Raw genomic sequence first — 19,099 nt, 5'->3', positions numbered from 1 at the left:
GAGAAAAAGTGGAGAAAAAGTGGAGAAAAAATGGATAAAAAGTGGAGAAAAAATGGAGAAAAAGTGGAGACAAAGTGGAGAAAAAAATGGATAAAAAGTGGAGAAAAAGTGGAGAAAAAGTGGATAAAAAGTGGAGAAAATGTGAAGAAAAAGTGGAGAAAAAGTGGATAAAAAAATGTAGAAAAAGTGGAGACAAAGTGGAGAAAAAGTGGAGAAAAAGTGGAGAAAAAAATGGAGAAAAAGTGGAGAAATAGTGGTGAAAAAATGGAGAAAAAGTGGAGAAAAAAATTGATAAAAAGTGGAGAAAAAGTGGAGAAAAAGTGGAGAAAAAAAATGGAGAAAAAGTGGAGAAAAAGTGGAGAAAAAATAGAGAAAAAGTTGAGAAAAAAATGGATAAAAAGTGGAGAAAAAGTGGAGAAAAAATAGAGAAAAAGTGGAGAAAAAGTGGAGAAAAAATGGAGAAAAAATGGAGAAAAAGTGGAGAAAAAGTGGAGAAAAAGTGGAGAAAAAAAATGGAGAAAAAGTGGAGAAAAAGTGGAGAAAAAAATGGATAAAAAATGGATAAAAAGTGGAGAAAAAGTGGAGAGAAAGTGGAGAAAAAGTGGAGAAAAATTGGAAAAAAAGTGGAGAAAAAATGGAGAAAAAGTGCAGAAAAGGTGGAGAAAAAGTGGATTAAAAGTGGAGAAAAAGTGGAGAAAAAAATGGAGAAAAAGTGGAGAAAAAGTGGAGACAAAATGGAAAAAAAGTGGAGAAAAAAATGGAGAAAAAGTGGAGAAAAAGTGGAGAAAAAGTGGAGAAAAAATGGATTAAAAGTGGAGAAAAAGTGGAGAAAAAGTGGAGAAAAAATGGAAAAAAGTGGAGAAAAAATGGAGAAAAAGTGGAGAAAAAGTGGAGAAAAAAAGGATTAAAAGTGGAGAAAAAGTGGAGAAAAAGTGGAGAAAAAATAGAGAAAAAGTGGAGAAAAAAATTGATAAAAAGTGGAGAAAAAGTGGAGAAAAAGTGGAGAAAAAAATGGAGAAAAAGTGGAGAAAAAGTGGACAAAAAATGGATTAAAAGTTGAGAAAAAAATGGATAAAAAGTGGAGAAAAAGTGGAGAAAAAATAGAGAAAAAGTGGAGAAAAAGTGGAGAAAAAGTGGAGAAAAAATGGAGAAAAAATGAAGAAAAAGTGTAGAAAAAGTGGAGACAAAATGGAGAAAAAGTGGAGAAAAAGTGGAGAAAAAAATGGAGAAAAAGTGGAGAAAAAGTGGAGAAAAAATGAAGAAAAAGTGGAGAAAAAAAATGGAGAAAAAGTGGAGAAAAAGTGGAGAAAAAAATGGATAAAAAATGGATAAAAAGTGGAGAAAAAGTGGAGAGAAAGTGGAGAAAAAGTGGAGAAAAAATGGAAAAAAAGTGGAGAAAAAATGGAGAAAAAGTGCAGAAAAAGTTGAGAAAAAGTGGATTAAAAGTGGAGAAAAAGTGGAGAAAAAGTGGAGAAAAAAATGGAGAAAAAGTGGAGAAAAAGTGGAGACAAAATGGAAAAAAAGTGGAGAAAAAAATGGAGAAAAAGTGGAGAAAAAGTGGAGAAAAAGTGGAGAAAAAATGGATTAAAAGTGGAGAAAAAGTGGAGAAAAAGTGGAGAAAAAATGGAAAAAAGTGGAGAAAAAATGGAGAAAAAGTGGAGAAAAAGTGGAGAAAAAATGGATTAAAAGTGGAGAAAAAGTGGAGAAAAAGTGGAGACAAAGTGGAGACAAAGTGGAGAAAAAGTGGAGAAAAAGTGGAGAAAAAGTGGAGACAAAATGGAGAAAAAGTGGAGAAAAAGTGGAGAAAAAGTGGAGAAAAAAATGGATAAAAAGTGGAGAAAAAGTGGATAAAAAGTGGATAAAAAGTGGAGAAAAAGTGAAGAAAAAGTGGAGAAAAAGTGGATAAAAAAATGTAGAAAAAGTGGAGACAAAGTGGAGAAAAAGTGGAGAAAAGGTGGAGAAAAAGTGGAGAAAAAAATGGAGAAAAACTGGAGAAATAGTGGAGAAAAAATGGAGAAAAAGTGGAGAAAAAAATTGATAAAAAGTGGAGAAATGTGGAGAAAAAGTGGAGAAAAAGTGGAGAAAAAAAATGGAGAAAAAGTGGAGAAAAAGTGGAGAAAAAATGGATTAAAAGTTGAGAAAAAAATGGATAAAAAGTGGAGAAAAAGTGGAGAAAAAGTGGAGAAAAAGTGTAGAAAAAATGGAGAAAAAATGAAGAAAAAGTGTAGAAAAAGTGGAGACAAAGTGGAGAAAAAGTGGAGAAAAAAATGGAGAAAAAGTGGAGAAAAAGTGGAGAAAAAATGGAGAAAAAGTGGAGAAAAAGTGGAGAAAAAAAATGGAGAAAAAGTGGAGAAAAAGTGGAGAAAAAAATGGATAAAAAATGGATAAAAAGTGGAGAAAAAGTGGAGAGAAAGTGGAGAAAAAGTTGAGAAAAAATGGAAAAAAAGTGGAGAAAAAATGGAGAAAAAGTGCAGAAAAAGTTGAGAAAAAGTGGATTAAAAGTGGAGAAAAAGTGGAGAAAAAGTGGAGAAAAAAATGGATAAAAAGTGGAGAAAAAGTGGAGAAAAAAAGTGGAGAAAAAGTGGAGAAAAAGTAGAGAAAAAGTGGAGAAAAAAATGGATAAAAAGTGGAGAATAAGTGGAGAAAAAATGGAGAAAAAGTGGAGAAAAAGTGGAGAAAAAAATGGAGAAAAAGTGGAGAAAAAGTGGAAAAAAAGTGGAGAAAAAAATGGATAAAAAATGGATAAAAAGTGGAGAAAAAGTGGAGAGAAAGTGGAGAAAAAGTGGAGAAAAAAAATGGAGAAAAAGGGGAGAAAAAGTGGAGAAAAAAATGGATAAAAAATGGATAAAAAGTGGAGAAAAAGTGGAGAGAAAGTGGTGAAAAAGTGCAGAAAAAATGGAAAAAAAGTGGAGAAAAAATGGAGGAAAAGTGCAGAAAAAGTGGAGAAAAAATGGATTAAAAGTGGAGAAAAAGTGGAGAAAAAGTGGAGAAAAAGTGGAGACAAAGTGGAGAAAAAGTGGAGAAAAAGTGGAGAAAAAGTGGAGACAAAATGGAGAAAAAGTGGAGAAAAAGTGGAGAAAAAGTGGAGAAAAAATGGATAAAAAGTGGAGAAAAAATGGAGAAAAAGTGGAGACAAAGTGGAGAAAAAAATGGATAAAAAGTGGAGAAAAAGTGGATAAAAAGTGGAGAAAATGTGAAGAAAAAGTGGAGAAAAAGTGGATAAAAAAATGTAGAAAAAGTGGAGACAAAGTGGAGAAAAAGTGGAGAAAAAGTGGAGAAAAAAATGGAGAAAAAGTGGAGAAATAGTGGAGAAAAAATGGAGAAAAAGTGGAGAAAAAAATTGATAAAAAGTGGAGAAAAAGTGGAGAAAAAGTGGAGAAAAAAAATGGATAAAAAGTGGAGAAAAAGTGGAGAAAAAATAGAGAAAAAGTGGAGAAAAAGTGGAGAAAAAATGGAGAAAAAATGGAGAAAAAGTGGAGAAAAAGTGGAGAAAAAGTGGAGAAAAAAAATGGAGAAAAAGTGGAGAAAAAGTGGAGAAAAAAATGGATAAAAAATGGATAAAAAGTGGAGAAAAAGTGGAGAGAAAGTGGAGAAAAAGTGGAGAAAAATTGGAAAAAAAGTGGAGAAAAAATGGAGAAAAAGTGCAGAAAAGGTGGAGAAAAAGTGGATTAAAAGTGGAGAAAAAGTGGAGAAAAAAATGGAGAAAAAGTGGAGAAAAAGTGGAGACAAAATGGAAAAAAAGTGGAGAAAAAAATGGAGAAAAAGTGGAGAAAAAGTGGAGAAAAAGTGGAGAAAAAATGGATTAAAAGTGGAGAAAAAGTGGAGAAAAAGTGGAGAAAAAATGGAAAAAAGTGGAGAAAAAATGGAGAAAAAGTGGAGAAAAAGTGGAGAAAAAATGGATTAAAAGTGGAGAAAAAGTGGAGAAAAAGTGGAGAAAAAGTGGAGAAAAAATAGAGAAAAAGTGGAGAAAAAAATTGATAAAAAGTGGAGAAAAAGTGGAGAAAAAGTGGAGAAAAAATGGAGAAAAAGTGGAGAAAAAGTGGAGAAAAAATGGATTAAAGTTGAGAAAAAAATGGATAAAAAGTGGAGAAAAAGTGGAGAAAAAATAGAGAAAAAGTGGAGAAAAAGTGGAGAAAAAGTGGAGAAAAAATGGAGAAAAAATGAAGAAAAAGTGTAGAAAAAGTGGAGACAAAATGGAGAAAAAGTGGAGAAAAAGTGGAGAAAAAAATGGAGAAAAAGTGGAGAAAAAGTGGAGAAAAAATGAAGAAAAAGTGGAGAAAAAGTGGAGAAAAAGTGGAGAAAAAAAAATGGAGAAAAAGTGGAGAAAAAGTGGAGAAAAAAATGGATAAAAAATGGATAAAAAGTGGAGAAAAAGTGGAGAGAAAGTGGAGAAAAAGTGGAGAAAAAATGGAAAAAAAGTGGAGAAAAAATGGAGAAAAAGTGCAGAAAAAGTTGAGAAAAAGTGGATTAAAAGTGGAGAAAAAGTGGAGAAAAAGTGGAGAAAAAAATGGAGAAAAAGTGGAGAAAAAGTGGAGACAAAATGGAAAAAAAGTGGAGAAAAAAATGGAGAAAAAGTGGAGAAAAAGTGGAGAAAAAGTGGAGAAAAAATGGATTAAAAGTGGAGAAAAAGTGGAGAAAAAGTGGAGAAAAAATGGAAAAAAGTGGAGAAAAAATGGAGAAAAAGTGGAGAAAAAGTGGAGAAAAAATGGATTAAAAGTGGAGAAAAAGTGGAGACAAAGTGGAGACAAAGTGGAGAAAAAGTGGAGAAAAAGTGGAGAAAAAGTGGAGACAAAATGGAGAAAAAGTGGAGAAAAAGTGGAGAAAAAGTGGAGAAAAAAATGGATAAAAAGTGGAGAAAAAGTGGATAAAAAGTGGATAAAAAGTGGAGAAAAAGTGAAGAAAAAGTGGAGAAAAAGTGGATAAAAAAATGTAGAAAAAGTGGAGACAAAGTGGAGAAAAAGTGGAGAAAAGGTGGAGAAAAAGTGGAGAAAAAAATGGAGAAAAAGTGGAGAAATAGTGGAGAAAAAATGGAGAAAAAGTGGAGAAAAAAATTGATAAAAAGTGGAGAAATGTGGAGAAAAAGTGGAGAAAAAGTGGAGAAAAAAAAATGGAGAAAAAGTGGAGAAAAAGTGGAGAAAAAATGGATTAAAAGTTGAGAAAAAAATGGATAAAAAGTGGAGAAAAAGTGGAGAAAAAGTGGAGAAAAAGTGGAGAAAAAATGGAGAAAAAATGAAGAAAAAGTGTAGAAAAAGTGGAGACAAAGTGGAGAAAAAGTGGAGAAAAAGTGGAGAAAAAAATGGAGAAAAAGTGGAGAAAAAGTGGAGAAAAAATGGAGAAAAAGTGGAGAAAAAGTGGAGAAAAAAAATGGAGAAAAAGTGGAGAAAAAGTGGAGAAAAAAATGGATAAAAAATGGATAAAAAGTGGAGAAAAAGTGGAGAGAAAGTGGAGAAAAAGTTGAGAAAAAATGGAAAAAAAGTGGAGAAAAAATGGAGAAAAAGTGCAGAAAAAGTTGAGAAAAAGTGGATTAAAAGTGGAGAAAAAGTGGAGAAAAAGTGGAGAAAAAGTGGAGAAAAAAATGGATAAAAAGTGGAGAAAAAGTGGAGAAAAAAAGTGGAGAAAAAGTGGAGAAAAAGTAGAGAAAAAGTGGAGAAAAAAATGGATAAAAAGTGGAGAAAAAGTGGAGAAAAATGGAGAAAAAGTGGAGAAAAAGTGGAGAAAAAAATGGAGAAAAAGTGGAGAAAAAGTGGAAAAAAAGTGGAGAAAAAAATGGATAAAAATGGATAAAAAGTGGAGAAAAAGTGGAGAGAAAGTGGAGAAAAAGTGGAGAAAAAGTGGAGAAAAAATGGAGAAAAAGTGAAGAAAAAGTGGAGAAAAAGTGGAGAAAAAGTGGAGAAAAAGTGGAGAAAAAATGGAGAAAAAGTGGAGAAAAAAAGGATTAGAAGTGGAGAAAAAGTGAAGAAAAAGTGGAGAAAAAGTGGAGAAAAAAATGTAGAAGAAGTGGAGAAAAAATGTACAAAAAGTGGACACAAAGTGGAGAAAAAGTGGAGAAAAAGTGGATAAAAAGTGGAGAAAAAGTGGAGAAAAAAGTGGAGAAAAAGTGGAGAAAAAATGTAGAAAAAGTGGAGACAAAGTGGAGACAAAGTGGAGAAAAAGTGGAGAAAAAGTGGAGAAAAAAATGGAGAAAAAGTGGAGAAAAAATGGAGAAAAAGTGGAGAAAAAAATGGAGAAAAAGTGGAGAAAAAGTGGAGAAAAAAATGGAGAAAAAGTGGAGAAAAAGTGGAGACAAAGTGGAGAAAAAGTGGAGAAAAAAATGGAGAAAAAGTGGAGAAAAAGTGGAGAAAAAGTGGAGAAAAAGTGGAGAAAAAATGGAGAAAAAAATGGAGAAAAAGTGGAGAAAAAGTGGAGAAAAAGTGGAGAAAAAATGGAGAAAAAGTGGAGAAAAAGTGGAGAAAAAGTGGAGAAAAAATGGAGAAAAAGTGGAGAAAAAGTGGAGAAAAAAAATGGATAAAAAGTGGAGAAAAAGTGGAGAAAAAGTGGAGAAAAAGTGTATAAAAAGTGGAGAAAAAGTGAAGAAAAAGTGGAGAAAAAGTGGAGAAAAAAATGTAGAAAAAGTGGAGAAAAAATGTAGAAAAAGTGGAGACAAAGTGGAGACAAAGTGGAGAAAAAGTGGAGAAAAAGTGGAGAAAAAGTGGAGAAAAAAATGGAGAAAAAGTGGAGAAAAAATGGAGAAAAAGTGGAGAAAAAAATGTAGAAAAAGTGGAGAAAAAATGTAGAAAAAGTGGAGACAAAGTGGAGACAAAGTGGAGAAAAAGTGGAGAAAAAGTGGAGAAAAAGTGGAGAAAAAAATGGAGAAAAAGTGGAGAAAAAAATGGAGAAAAAGTGGAGAAAAAAATGGAGAAAAAGTGGAGAAAAAGTGGAGAAAAAAATGGAGAAAAAGTGGAGAAAAAGTGGAGAAAAAGTGGAGAAAAAGTGGAGAAAAAGTGGAGAAAAAAATGGAGAAAAAGTGGAGAAAAAATGGAGAAAAAGTGGAGAAAAACATGGAGAAAAAGTGGAGAAAAAGTGGAGAAAAAGTGGAGAAAAAGTGGAGAAAAAATGGAGAAAAAGTGGAGAAAAAGTGGAGAAAAAAATGGAGAAAAAGTGGAGAAAAAGTGGAGAAAAAGTGGAGAAAAAATGGAGAAAAAATGAAGAAAAAGTGTAGAAAAAGTGGAGACAAAATGGAGAAAAAGTGGAGAAAAAGTGGAGAAAAAAATGGAGAAAAAGTGGAGAAAAAGTGGAGAAAAAATGAAGAAAAAGTGGAGAAAAAGTGGAGAAAAAGTGGAGAAAAAAAATGGAGAAAAAGTGGAGAAAAAGTGGAGAAAAAAATGGATAAAAAATGGATAAAAAGTGGAGAAAAAGTGGAGAGAAAGTGGAGAAAAAGTGGAGAAAAAATGGAAAAAAAGTGGAGAAAAAATGGAGAAAAAGTGCAGAAAAAGTTGAGAAAAAGTGGATTAAAAGTGGAGAAAAAGTGGAGAAAAAGTGGAGAAAAAAATGGAGAAAAAGTGGAGAAAAAGTGGAGACAAAATGGAAAAAAAGTGGAGAAAAAAATGGAGAAAAAGTGGAGAAAAAGTGGAGAAAAAGTGGAGAAAAAATGGATTAAAAGTGGAGAAAAAGTGGAGAAAAAGTGGAGAAAAAATGGAAAAAAGTGGAGAAAAAATGGAGAAAAAGTGGAGAAAAAGTGGAGAAAAAATGGATTAAAAGTGGAGAAAAAGTGGAGACAAAGTGGAGACAAAGTGGAGAAAAAGTGGAGAAAAAGTGGAGAAAAAGTGGAGACAAAATGGAGAAAAAGTGGAGAAAAAGTGGAGAAAAAGTGGAGAAAAAAATGGATAAAAAGTGGAGAAAAAGTGGATAAAAAGTGGATAAAAAGTGGAGAAAAAGTGAAGAAAAAGTGGAGAAAAAGTGGATAAAAAAATGTAGAAAAAGTGGAGACAAAGTGGAGAAAAAGTGGAGAAAAGGTGGAGAAAAAGTGGAGAAAAAAATGGAGAAAAAGTGGAGAAATAGTGGAGAAAAAATGGAGAAAAAGTGGAGAAAAAAATTGATAAAAAGTGGAGAAATGTGGAGAAAAAGTGGAGAAAAAGTGGAGAAAAAAAATGGAGAAAAAGTGGAGAAAAAGTGGAGAAAAAATGGATTAAAAGTTGAGAAAAAAATGGATAAAAAGTGGAGAAAAAGTGGAGAAAAAGTGGAGAAAAAGTGGAGAAAAAATGGAGAAAAAATGAAGAAAAAGTGTAGAAAAAGTGGAGACAAAGTGGAGAAAAAGTGGAGAAAAAGTGGAGAAAAAAATGGAGAAAAAGTGGAGAAAAAGTGGAGAAAAAATGGAGAAAAAGTGGAGAAAAAGTGGAGAAAAAAAATGGAGAAAAAGTGGAGAAAAAGTGGAGAAAAAAATGGATAAAAAATGGATAAAAAGTGGAGAAAAAGTGGAGAGAAAGTGGAGAAAAAGTTGAGAAAAAATGGAAAAAAAGTGGAGAAAAAATGGAGAAAAAGTGCAGAAAAAGTTGAGAAAAAGTGGATTAAAAGTGGAGAAAAAGTGGAGAAAAAGTGGAGAAAAAGTGGAGAAAAAAATGGATAAAAAGTGGAGAAAAAGTGGAGAAAAAAAGTGGAGAAAAAGTGGAGAAAAAGTAGAGAAAAAGTGGAGAAAAAAATGGATAAAAAGTGGAGAAAAAGTGGAGAAAAAATGGAGAAAAAGTGGAGAAAAAGTGGAGAAAAAAATGGATAAAAAGTGGAGAAAAAGTGGAAAAAAAGTGGAGAAAAAAATGGATAAAAAATGGATAAAAAGTGGAGAGAAAGTGGAGAGAAAGTGGAGAAAAAGTGGAGAAAAAGTGGAGAAAAAATGGAGAAAAAGTGAAGAAAAAGTGGAGAAAAAGTGGAGAAAAAGTGGAGAAAAAGTGGAGAAAAAATGGAGAAAAAGTGGAGAAAAAAAGGATTAGAAGTGGAGAAAAAGTGAAGAAAAAGTGGAGAAAAAGTGGAGAAAAAAATGTAGAAGAAGTGGAGAAAAAATGTAGAAAAAGTGGACACAAAGTGGAGAAAAAGTGGAGAAAAAGTGGATAAAAAGTGGAGAAAAAGTGGAGAAAAAAGTGGAGAAAAAGTGGAGAAAAAATGTAGAAAAAGTGGAGACAAAGTGGAGACAAAGTGGAGAAAAAGTGGAGAAAAAGTGGAGAAAAAAATGGAGAAAAAGTGGAGAAAAAATGGAGAAAAAGTGGAGAAAAAAATGGAGAAAAAGTGGAGAAAAAGTGGAGAAAAAAATGGAGAAAAAGTGGAGAAAAAGTGGAGACAAAGTGGAGAAAAAGTGGAGAAAAAATGGAGAAAAAGTGGAGAAAAGTAAAGAAAAAGTGGAGAAAAAATGGAGAAAAAGTGGAGAAAAAATGGAGAAAAAGTGGAGAAAAAGAGGAGAAAAAGTGGAGAAAAAATGGATTAAAAGTGGAGAAAAAGTGGAGAAAAAAATGGAAAAAAAGTGGAGAAAAAATGGAGAAAAAGTGGAGAAAAAGTGGAGAAAAAGTGGATTAAAAGTGGAGAAAAAGTGGAGAAAAAGTGGAGACAAAGTGGAGACAAAGTAGAGAAAAAGTGGAGAAAAAGTGGAGAAAAAAATGGAGAAAAAATGGATTAAAAGTGGAGAAAAAGTGGAGAAAAAGTGGAGAAAAAATGGAAAAAAAGTGGAGAAAAAATGGAGAAAAAGTGGAGAAAAAGTGGAGAAAAAGTGGAGAAAAAATGGATTAAAAGTGGAGAAAAAGTGGAGAAAAAGTGGAGAAAAAGTGGAGAAAAAGTGGAGACAAAGTGGAGAAAAAGTGGAGAAAAAGTGGAGACAAAGTGGAGAAAAAGTGGAGAAAAAGTGGAGACAAAATGGAGAAAAAGTGAAGAAAAAGTGGAGAAAAAGTGGAGAAAAAAATGGATAAAAAGTGGAGAAAAAGTGGAGAAAAAGTGGATAGAAAGTGGAGAAAAAGTGAAGAAAAAGTGGAGAAAAAGTGGATAAAAAAATGTAGAAAAAGTGGAGACAAAGTGGAGAAAAAGTGGAGAAAAAGTGGAGAAAAAAATGGAGAAAAAGTGGAGAAATAGTGGAGAAAAAATGGAGAAAAAGTGGAGAAAAAATTGATATAAAGTGGAGAAAAAGTGGAGAAAAAGTGGAGAAAAAAAATGGAGAAAAAGTGGAGAAAAAGTGGAGAAAAAATGGAGAAAAAGTTAAGAAAAAAATGGATAAAAAGTGGAGAAAAAGTGGAGAAAAAATAGAGAAAAAGTGGAGAAAAAGTGGAGAAAAAATGGAGAAAAAGTGGAGAAAAAATGGAGAAAAAATGAAGAAAAAGTGTAGAAAAAGTGGAGACAAAGTGGAGAAAAAGTGAAGAAAAAGTGGAGAAAAAAATGGAGAAAAAGTGGAGAAAAAGTGGAGAAAAAATGGAGAAAAAGTGGAGAAAAAGTGGAGAAAAAGTGGAGAAAAAAAATGGAGAAAAAGGGGAGAAAAAGTGGAGAAAAAAATGGATAAAAAATGGATAAAAAGTGGAGAAAAAGTGGAGAGAAAGTGGTGAAAAAGTGCAGAAAAAATGGAAAAAAAGTGGAGAAAAAATGGAGGAAAAGTGCAGAAAAAGTGGAGAAAAAATGGATTAAAAGTGGAGAAAAAGTGGAGAAAAAGTGGAGAAAAAGTGGAGAAAAAGTGGAGACAAAGTGGAGAAAAAGTGGAGAAAAAGTGGAGAAAAAGTGGAGACAAAATGGAGAAAAAGTGGAGAAAAAGTGGAGAAAAAGTGGAGAAAAAATGGATAAAAAGTGGAGAAAAAATGGAGAAAAAGTGGAGACAAAGTGGAGAAAAAAATGGATAAAAAGTGGAGAAAAAGTGGAGAAAAAGTGGATAAAAAGTGGAGAAAATGTGAAGAAAAAGTGGAGAAAAAGTGGATAAAAAAATGTAGAAAAAGTGGAGACAAAGTGGAGAAAAAGTGGAGAAAAAGTGGAGAAAAAAATGGAGAAAAAGTGGAGAAATAGTGGTGAAAAAATGGAGAAAAAGTGGAGAAAAAAATTGATAAAAAGTGGAGAAAAAGTGGAGAAAAAGTGGAGAAAAAAAATGGAGAAAAAGTGGAGAAAAAGTGGAGAAAAAATAGAGAAAAAGTTGAGAAAAAAATGGATAAAAAGTGGAGAAAAAGTGGAGAAAAAATAGAGAAAAAGTGGAGAAAAAGTGGAGAAAAAATGGAGAAAAAATGGAGAAAAAGTGGAGAAAAAGTGGAGAAAAAGTGGAGAAAAAAAATGGAGAAAAAGTGGAGAAAAAGTGGAGAAAAAAATGGATAAAAAATGGATAAAAAGTGGAGAAAAAGTGGAGAGAAAGTGGAGAAAAAGTGGAGAAAAATTGGAAAAAAAGTGGAGAAAAAATGGAGAAAAAGTGCAGAAAAGGTGGAGAAAAAGTGGATTAAAAGTGGAGAAAAAGTGGAGAAAAAAATGGAGAAAAAGTGGAGAAAAAGTGAAGACAAAATGGAAAAAAAGTGGAGAAAAAAATGGAGAAAAAGTGGAGAAAAAGTGGAGAAAAAGTGGAGAAAAAATGGATTAAAAGTGGAGAAAAAGTGGAGAAAAAGTGGAGAAAAAATGGAAAAAAGTGGAGAAAAAATGGAGAAAAAGTGGAGAAAAAGTGGAGAAAAAAAGGATTAAAAGTGGAGAAAAAGTGGAGAAAAAGTGGAGAAAAAGTGGAGAAAAAATAGAGAAAAAGTGGAGAAAAAAATTGATAAAAAGTGGAGAAAAAGTGGAGAAAAAGTGGAGAAAAAAATGGAGAAAAAGTGGAGAAAAAGTGGACAAAAAATGGATTAAAAGTTGAGAAAAAAATGGATAAAAAGTGGAGAAAAAGTGGAGAAAAAGTGGAGAAAAAATGGAGAAAAAATGAAGAAAAAGTGTAGAAAAAGTGGAGACAAAATGGAGAAAAAGTGGAGAAAAAGTGGAGAAAAAAATGGAGAAAAAGTGGAGAAAAAGTGGAGAAAAAATGAAGAAAAAGTGGAGAAAAAAAATGGAGAAAAAGTGGAGAAAAAGTGGAGAAAAAAATGGATAAAAAATGGATAAAAAGTGGAGAAAAAGTGGAGAGAAAGTGGAGAAAAAGTGGAGAAAAAATGGAAAAAAAGTGGAGAAAAAATGGAGAAAAAGTGCAGAAAAAGTTGAGAAAAAGTGGATTAAAAGTGGAGAAAAAGTGGAGAAAAAGTGGAGAAAAAAATGGAGAAAAAGTGGAGAAAAAGTGGAGACAAAATGGAAAAAAAGTGGAGAAAAAAATGGAGAAAAAGTGGAGAAAAAGTGGAGAAAAAGTGGAGAAAAAATGGATTAAAAGTGGAGAAAAAGTGGAGAAAAAGTGGAGAAAAAATGGAAAAAAGTGGAGAAAAAATGGAGAAAAAGTGGAGAAAAAGTGGAGAAAAAATGGATTAAAAGTGGAGAAAAAGTGGAGAAAAAGTGGAGACAAAGTGGAGACAAAGTGGAGAAAAAGTGGAGAAAAAGTGGAGAAAAAGTGGAGACAAAATGGAGAAAAAGTGGAGAAAAAGTGGAGAAAAAGTGGAGAAAAAAATGGATAAAAAGTGGAGAAAAAGTGGATAAAAAGTGGATAAAAAGTGGAGAAAAAGTGAAGAAAAAGTGGAGAAAAAGTGGATAAAAAAATGTAGAAAAAGTGGAGACAAAGTGGAGAAAAAGTGGAGAAAAGGTGGAGAAAAAGTGGAGAAAAAAATGGAGAAAAACTGGAGAAATAGTGGAGAAAAAATGGAGAAAAAGTGGAGAAAAAAATTGATAAAAAGTGGAGAAATGTGGAGAAAAAGTGGAGAAAAAGTGGAGAAAAAAAATGGAGAAAAAGTGGAGAAAAAGTGGAGAAAAAATGGATTAAAAGTTGAGAAAAAAATGGATAAAAAGTGGAGAAAAAGTGGAGAAAAAGTGGAGAAAAAGTGTAGAAAAAATGGAGAAAAAATGAAGAAAAAGTGTAGAAAAAGTGGAGACAAAGTGGAGAAAAAGTGGAGAAAAAGTGGAGAAAAAAATGGAGAAAAAGTGGAGAAAAAGTGGAGAAAAAATGGAGAAAAAGTGGAGAAAAAGTGGAGAAAAAAAATGGAGAAAAAGTGGAGAAAAAGTGGAGAAAAAAATGGATAAAAAATGGATAAAAAGTGGAGAAAAAGTGGAGAGAAAGTGGAGAAAAAGTTGAGAAAAAATGGAAAAAAAGTGGAGAAAAAATGGAGAAAAAGTGCAGAAAAAGTTGAGAAAAAGTGGATTAAAAGTGGAGAAAAAGTGGAGAAAAAGTGGAGAAAAAAATGGATAAAAAGTGGAGAAAAAGTGGAGAAAAAAAGTGGAGAAAAAGTGGAGAAAAAGTAGAGAAAAAGTGGAGAAAAAAATGGATAAAAAGTGGAGAAAAAGTGGAGAAAAAATGGAGAAAAAGTGGAGAAAAAGTGGAGAAAAAAATGGAGAAAAAGTGGAGAAAAAGTGGAAAAAAAGTGGAGAAAAAAATGGATAAAAAATGGATAAAAAGTGGAGAAAAAGTGGAGAGAAAGTGGAGAAAAAGTGGAGAAAAAAAATGGAGAAAAAGGGGAGAAAAAGTGGAGAAAAAAATGGATAAAAAATGGATAAAAAGTGGAGAAAAAGTGGAGAGAAAGTGGTGAAAAAGTGCAGAAAAAATGGAAAAAAAGTGGAGAAAAAATGGAGGAAAAGTGCAGAAAAAGTGGAGAAAAAATGGATTAAAAGTGGAGAAAAAGTGGAGAAAAAGTGGAGAAAAAGTGGAGACAAAGTGGAGAAAAAGTGGAGAAAAAGTGGAGAAAAAGTGGAGACAAAATGGAGAAAAAGTGGAGAAAAAGTGGAGAAAAAGTGGAGAAAAAATGGATAAAAAGTGGAGAAAAAATGGAGAAAAAGTGGAGACAAAGTGGAGAAAAAAATGGATAAAAAGTGGAGAAAAAGTGGATAAAAAGTGGAGAAAATGTGAAGAAAAAGTGGAGAAAAAGTGGATAAAAAAATGTAGAAAAAGTGGAGACAAAGTGGAGAAAAAGTGGAGAAAAAGTGGAGAAAAAAATGGAGAAAAAGTGGAGAAATAGTGGAGAAAAAATGGAGAAAAAGTGGAGAAAAAAATTGATAAAAAGTGGAGAAAAAGTGGAGAAAAAGTGGAGAAAAAAAATGGATAAAAAGTGGAGAAAAAGTGGAGAAAAAATAGAGAAAAAGTGGAGAAAAAGTGGAGAAAAAATGGAGAAAAAATGGAGAAAAAGTGGAGAAAAAGTGGAGAAAAAGTGGAGAAAAAAAATGGAGAAAAAGTGGAGAAAAAGTGGAGAAAAAAATGGATAAAAAATGGATAAAAAGTGGAGAAAAAGTGGAGAGAAAGTGGAGAAAAAGTGGAGAAAAATTGGAGAAAAAATGGATAAAAAGTGGAGAAAAAATGGAGAAAAAGTGGAGACAAAGTGGAGAAAAAAATGGATAAAAAGTGGAGAAAAAGTGGAGAAAAAGTGGATAAAAAGTGGAGAAAATGTGAAGAAAAAGTGGAGAAAAAGTGGATAAAAAAATGTAGAAAAAGTGGAGACAAAGTGGAGAAAAAGTGGAGAAAAAGTGGAGAAAAAAATGGAGAAAAAGTGGAGAAATAGTGGTGAAAAAATGGAGAAAAAGTGGAGAAAAAAATTGATAAAAAGTGGAGAAAAAGTGGAGAAAAAGTGGAGAAAAAAAATGGAGAAAAAGTGGAGAAAAAGTGGAGAAAAAATAGAGAAAAAGTTGAGAAAAAAATGGATAAAAAGTGGAGAAAAAGTGGAGAAAAAATAGAGAAAAAGTGGAGAAAAAGTGGAGAAAAAATGGAGAAAAAATGGAGAAAAAGTGGAGAAAAAGTGGAGAAAAAGTGGAGAAAAAAAATGGAGAAAAAGTGGAGAAAAAGTGGAGAAAAAAATGGATAAAAAATGGATAAAAAGTGGAGAAAAAGTGGAGAGAAAGTGGAGAAAAAGTGGAGAAAAATTGGAAAAAAAGTGGAGAAAAAATGGAGAAAAAGTGCAGAAAAGGTGGAGAAAAAGTGGATTAAAAGTGGAGAAAAAGTGGAGAAAAAAATGGAGAAAAAGTGGAGAAAAAGTGGAGACAAAATGGAAAAAAAGTGGAGAAAAAAATGGAGAAAAAGTGGAGAAAAAGTGGAGAAAAAGTGGAGAAAAAATGGATTAAAAGTGGAGAAAAAGTGGAGAAAAAGTGGAGAAAAAATGGAAAAAAGTGGAGAAAAAATGGAGAAAAAGTGGAGAAAAAGTGGAGAAAAAAAGGATTAAAAGTGGAGAAAAAGTGGAGAAAAAGTGGAGAAAAAGTGGAGAAAAAATAGAGAAAAAGTGGAGAAAAAAATTGATAAAAAGTGGAGAAAAAGTGGAGAAAAAGTGGAGAAAAAAATGGAGAAAAAGTGGAGAAAAAGTGGACAAAAAATGGATTAAAAGTTGAGAAAAAAATGGATAAAAAGTGGAGAAAAAGTGGAGAAAAAGTGGAGAAAAAATGGAGAAAAAATGAAGAAAAAGTGTAGAAAAAGTGGAGACAAAATGGAGAAAAAGTGGAGAAAAAGTGGAGAAAAAAATGGAGAAAAAGTGGAGAAAAAGTGGAGAAAAAATGAAGAAAAAGTGGAGAAAAAAAATGGAGAAAAAGTGGAGAAAAAGTGGAGAAAAAAATGGATAAAAAATGGATAAAAAGTGGAGAAAAAGTGGAGAGAAAGTGGAGAAAAAGTGGAGAAAAAATGGAAAAAAAGTGGAGAAAAAATGGAGAAAAAGTGCAGAAAAAGTTGAGAAAAAGTGGATTAAAAGTGGAGAAAAAGTGGAGAAAAAGTGGAGAAAAAAATGGAGAAAAAGTGGAGAAAAAGTGGAGACAAAATGGAAAAAAAGTGGAGAAAAAAATGGAGAAAAAGTGGAGAAAAAGTGGAGAAAAAGTGGAGAAAAAATGGATTAAAAGTGGAGAAAAAGTGGAGAAAAAGTGGAGAAAAAATGGAAAAAAGTGGAGAAAAAATGGAGAAAAAGTGGAGAAAAAGTGGAGAAAAAATGGATTAAAAGTGGAGAAAAAGTGGAGAAAAAGTGGAGACAAAGTGGAGACAAAGTGGAGAAAAAGTGGAGAAAAAGTGGAGAAAAAGTGGAGACAAAATGGAGAAAAAGTGGAGAAAAAGTGGAGAAAAAGTGGAGAAAAAAATGGATAAAAAGTGGAGAAAAAGTGGATAAAAAGTGGATAAAAAGTGGAGAAAAAGTGAAGAAAAAGTGGAGAAAAAGTGGATAAAAAAATGTAGAAAAAGTGGAGACAAAGTGGAGAAAAAGTGGAGAAAAGGTGGAGAAAAAGTGGAGAAAAAAATGGAGAAAAACTGGAGAAATAGTGGAGAAAAAATGGAGAAAAAGTGGAGAAAAAAATTGATAAAAAGTGGAGAAATGTGGAGAAAAAGTGGAGAAAAAGTGGAGAAAAAAAATGGAGAAAAAGTGGAGAAAAAGTGGAGAAAAAATGGATTAAAAGTTGAGAAAAAAATGGATAAAAAGTGGAGAAAAAGTGGAGAAAAAGTGGAGAAAAAGTGTAGAAAAAATGGAGAAAAAATGAAGAAAAAGTGTAGAAAAAGTGGAGACAAAGTGGAGAAAAAGTGGAGAAAAAGTGGAGAAAAAAATGGAGAAAAAGTGGAGAAAAAGTGGAGAAAAAATGGAGAAAAAGTGGAGAAAAAGTGGAGAAAAAAAATGGAGAAAAAGTGGAGAAAAAGTGGAGAAAAAAATGGATAAAAAATGGATAAAAAGTGGAGAAAAAGTGGAGAGAAAGTGGAGAAAAAGTTGAGAAAAAATGGAAAAAAAGTGGAGAAAAAATGGAGAAAAAGTGCAGAAAAAGTTGAGAAAAAGTGGATTAAAAGTGGAGAAAAAGTGGAGAAAAAGTGGAGAAAAAAATGGATAAAAAGTGGAGAAAAAGTGGAGAAAAAAAGTGGAGAAAAAGTGGAGAAAAAGTAGAGAAAAAGTGGAGAAAAAAATGGATAAAAAGTGGAGAAAAAGTGGAGAAAAAATGGAGAAAAAGTGGAGAAAAAGTGGAGAAAAAAATGGAGAAAAAGTGGAGAAAAAGTGGAAAAAAAGTGGAGAAAAAAATGGATAAAAAATGGATAAAAAGTGGAGAAAAAGTGGAGAGAAAGTGGAGAAAAAGTGGAGAAAAAAAATGGAGAAAAAGGGGAGAAAAAGTGGAGAAAAAAATGGATAAAAAATGGATAAAAAGTGGAGAAAAAGTGGAGAGAAAGTGGTGAAAAAGTGCAGAAAAAATGGAAAAAAAGTGGAGAAAAAATGGAGGAAAAGTGCAGAAAAAGTGGAGAAAAAATGGATTAAAAGTGGAGAAAAAGTGGAGAAAAAGTGGAGAAAAAGTGGAGACAAAGTGGAGAAAAAGTGGAGAAAAAGTGGAGAAAAAGTGGAGACAAAATGGAGAAAAAGTGGAGAAAAAGTGGAGAAAAAGTGGAGAAAAAATGGATAAAAAGTGGAGAAAAAATGGAGAAAAAGTGGAGACAAAGTGGAGAAAAAAATGGATAAAAAGTGGAGAAAAAGTGGATAAAAAGTGGAGAAAATGTGAAGAAAAAGTGGAGAAAAAGTGGATAAAAAAATGTAGAAAAAGTGGAGACAAAGTGGAGAAAAAGTGGAGAAAAAGTGGAGAAAAAAATGGAGAAAAAGTGGAGAAATAGTGGAGAAAAAATGGAGAAAAAGTGGAGAAAAAAAATGATAAAAAGTGGAGAAAAAGTGGAGAAAAAGTGGAGAAAAAAAATGGATAAAAAGTGGAGAAAAAGTGGAGAAAAAATAGAGAAAAAGTGGAGAAAAAGTGGAGAAAAAATGGAGAAAAAATGGAGAAAAAGTGGAGAAAAAGTGGAGAAAAAGTGGAGAAAAAAAATGGAGAAAAAGTGGAGAAAAAGTGGAGAAAAAAATGGATAAAAAATGGATAAAAAGTGGAGAAAAAGTGGAGAGAAAGTGGAGAAAAAGTGGAGAAAAATTGGAAAAAAAGTGGAGAAAAAATGGAGAAAAAGTGCAGAAAAGGTGGAGAAAAAGTGGATTAAAAGTGGAGAAAAAGTGGAGAAAAAAATGGAGAAAAAGTGGAGAAAAAGTGGAGACAAAATGGAAAAAAAGTGGAGAAAAAAATGGAGAAAAAGTGGAGAAAAAGTGGAGAAAAAGTGGAGAAAAAATGGATTAAAAGTGGAGAAAAAGTGGAGAAAAAGTGGAGAAAAAATGGAAAAAAGTGGAGAAAAAATGGAGAAAAAGTGGAGAAAAAGTGGAGAAAAAATGGATTAAAAGTGGAGAAAAAGTGGAGAAAAAGTGGAGAAAAAGTGGAGAAAAAATAGAGAAAAAGTGGAGAAAAAAATTGATAAAAAGTGGAGAAAAAGTGGAGAAAAAGTGGAGAAAAAAATGGAGAAAAAGTGGAGAAAAAGTGGAGAAAAAATGGATTAAAAGTTGAGAAAAAAATGGATAAAAAGTGGAGAAAAAGTGGAGAAAAAATAGAGAAAAAGTGGAGAAAAAGTGGAGAAAAAGTGGAGAAAAAATGGAGAAAAAATGAAGAAAAAGTGTAGAAAAAGTGGAGACAAAATGGAGAAAAAGTGGAGAAAAAGTGGAGAAAAAAATGGAGAAAAAGTGGAGAAAAAGTGGAGAAAAAATGAAGAAAAAGTGGAGAAAAAGTGGAGAAAAAGTGGAGAAAAAAATGGAGAAAAAGTGGAGAAAAAGTGGAGAAAAAAATGGATAAAAAATGGATAAAAAGTGGAGAAAAAGTGGAGAGAAAGTGGAGAAAAAGTGGAGAAAAAATGGAAAAAAAGTGGAGAAAAAATGGAGAAAAAGTGCAGAAAAAGTTGAGAAAAAGTGGATTAAAAGTGGAGAAAAAGTGGAGAAAAAGTGGAGAAAAAAATGGAGAAAAAGTGGAGAAAAAGTGGAGACAAAATGGAAAAAAAGTGGAGAAAAAAATGGAGAAAAAGTGGAGAAAAAGTGGAGAAAAAGTGGAGAAAAAATGGATTAAAAGTGGAGAAAAAGTGGAGAAAAAGTGGAGAAAAAATGGAAAAAAGTGGAGAAAAAATGGAGAAAAAGTGGAGAAAAAGTGGAGAAAAAATGGATTAAAAGTGGAGAAAAAGTGGAGACAAAGTGGAGACAAAGTGGAGAAAAAGTGGAGAAAAAGTGGAGAAAAAGTGGAGACA

The sequence above is a fragment of the Anomaloglossus baeobatrachus genome, chromosome 1 (genome assembly GCF_048569485.1).
Source record: "Anomaloglossus baeobatrachus isolate aAnoBae1 chromosome 1, aAnoBae1.hap1, whole genome shotgun sequence".
NCBI lineage: Eukaryota > Metazoa > Chordata > Amphibia > Anura > Aromobatidae > Anomaloglossus > Anomaloglossus baeobatrachus.
This window is presented reverse-complemented; position numbering follows the sequence as displayed.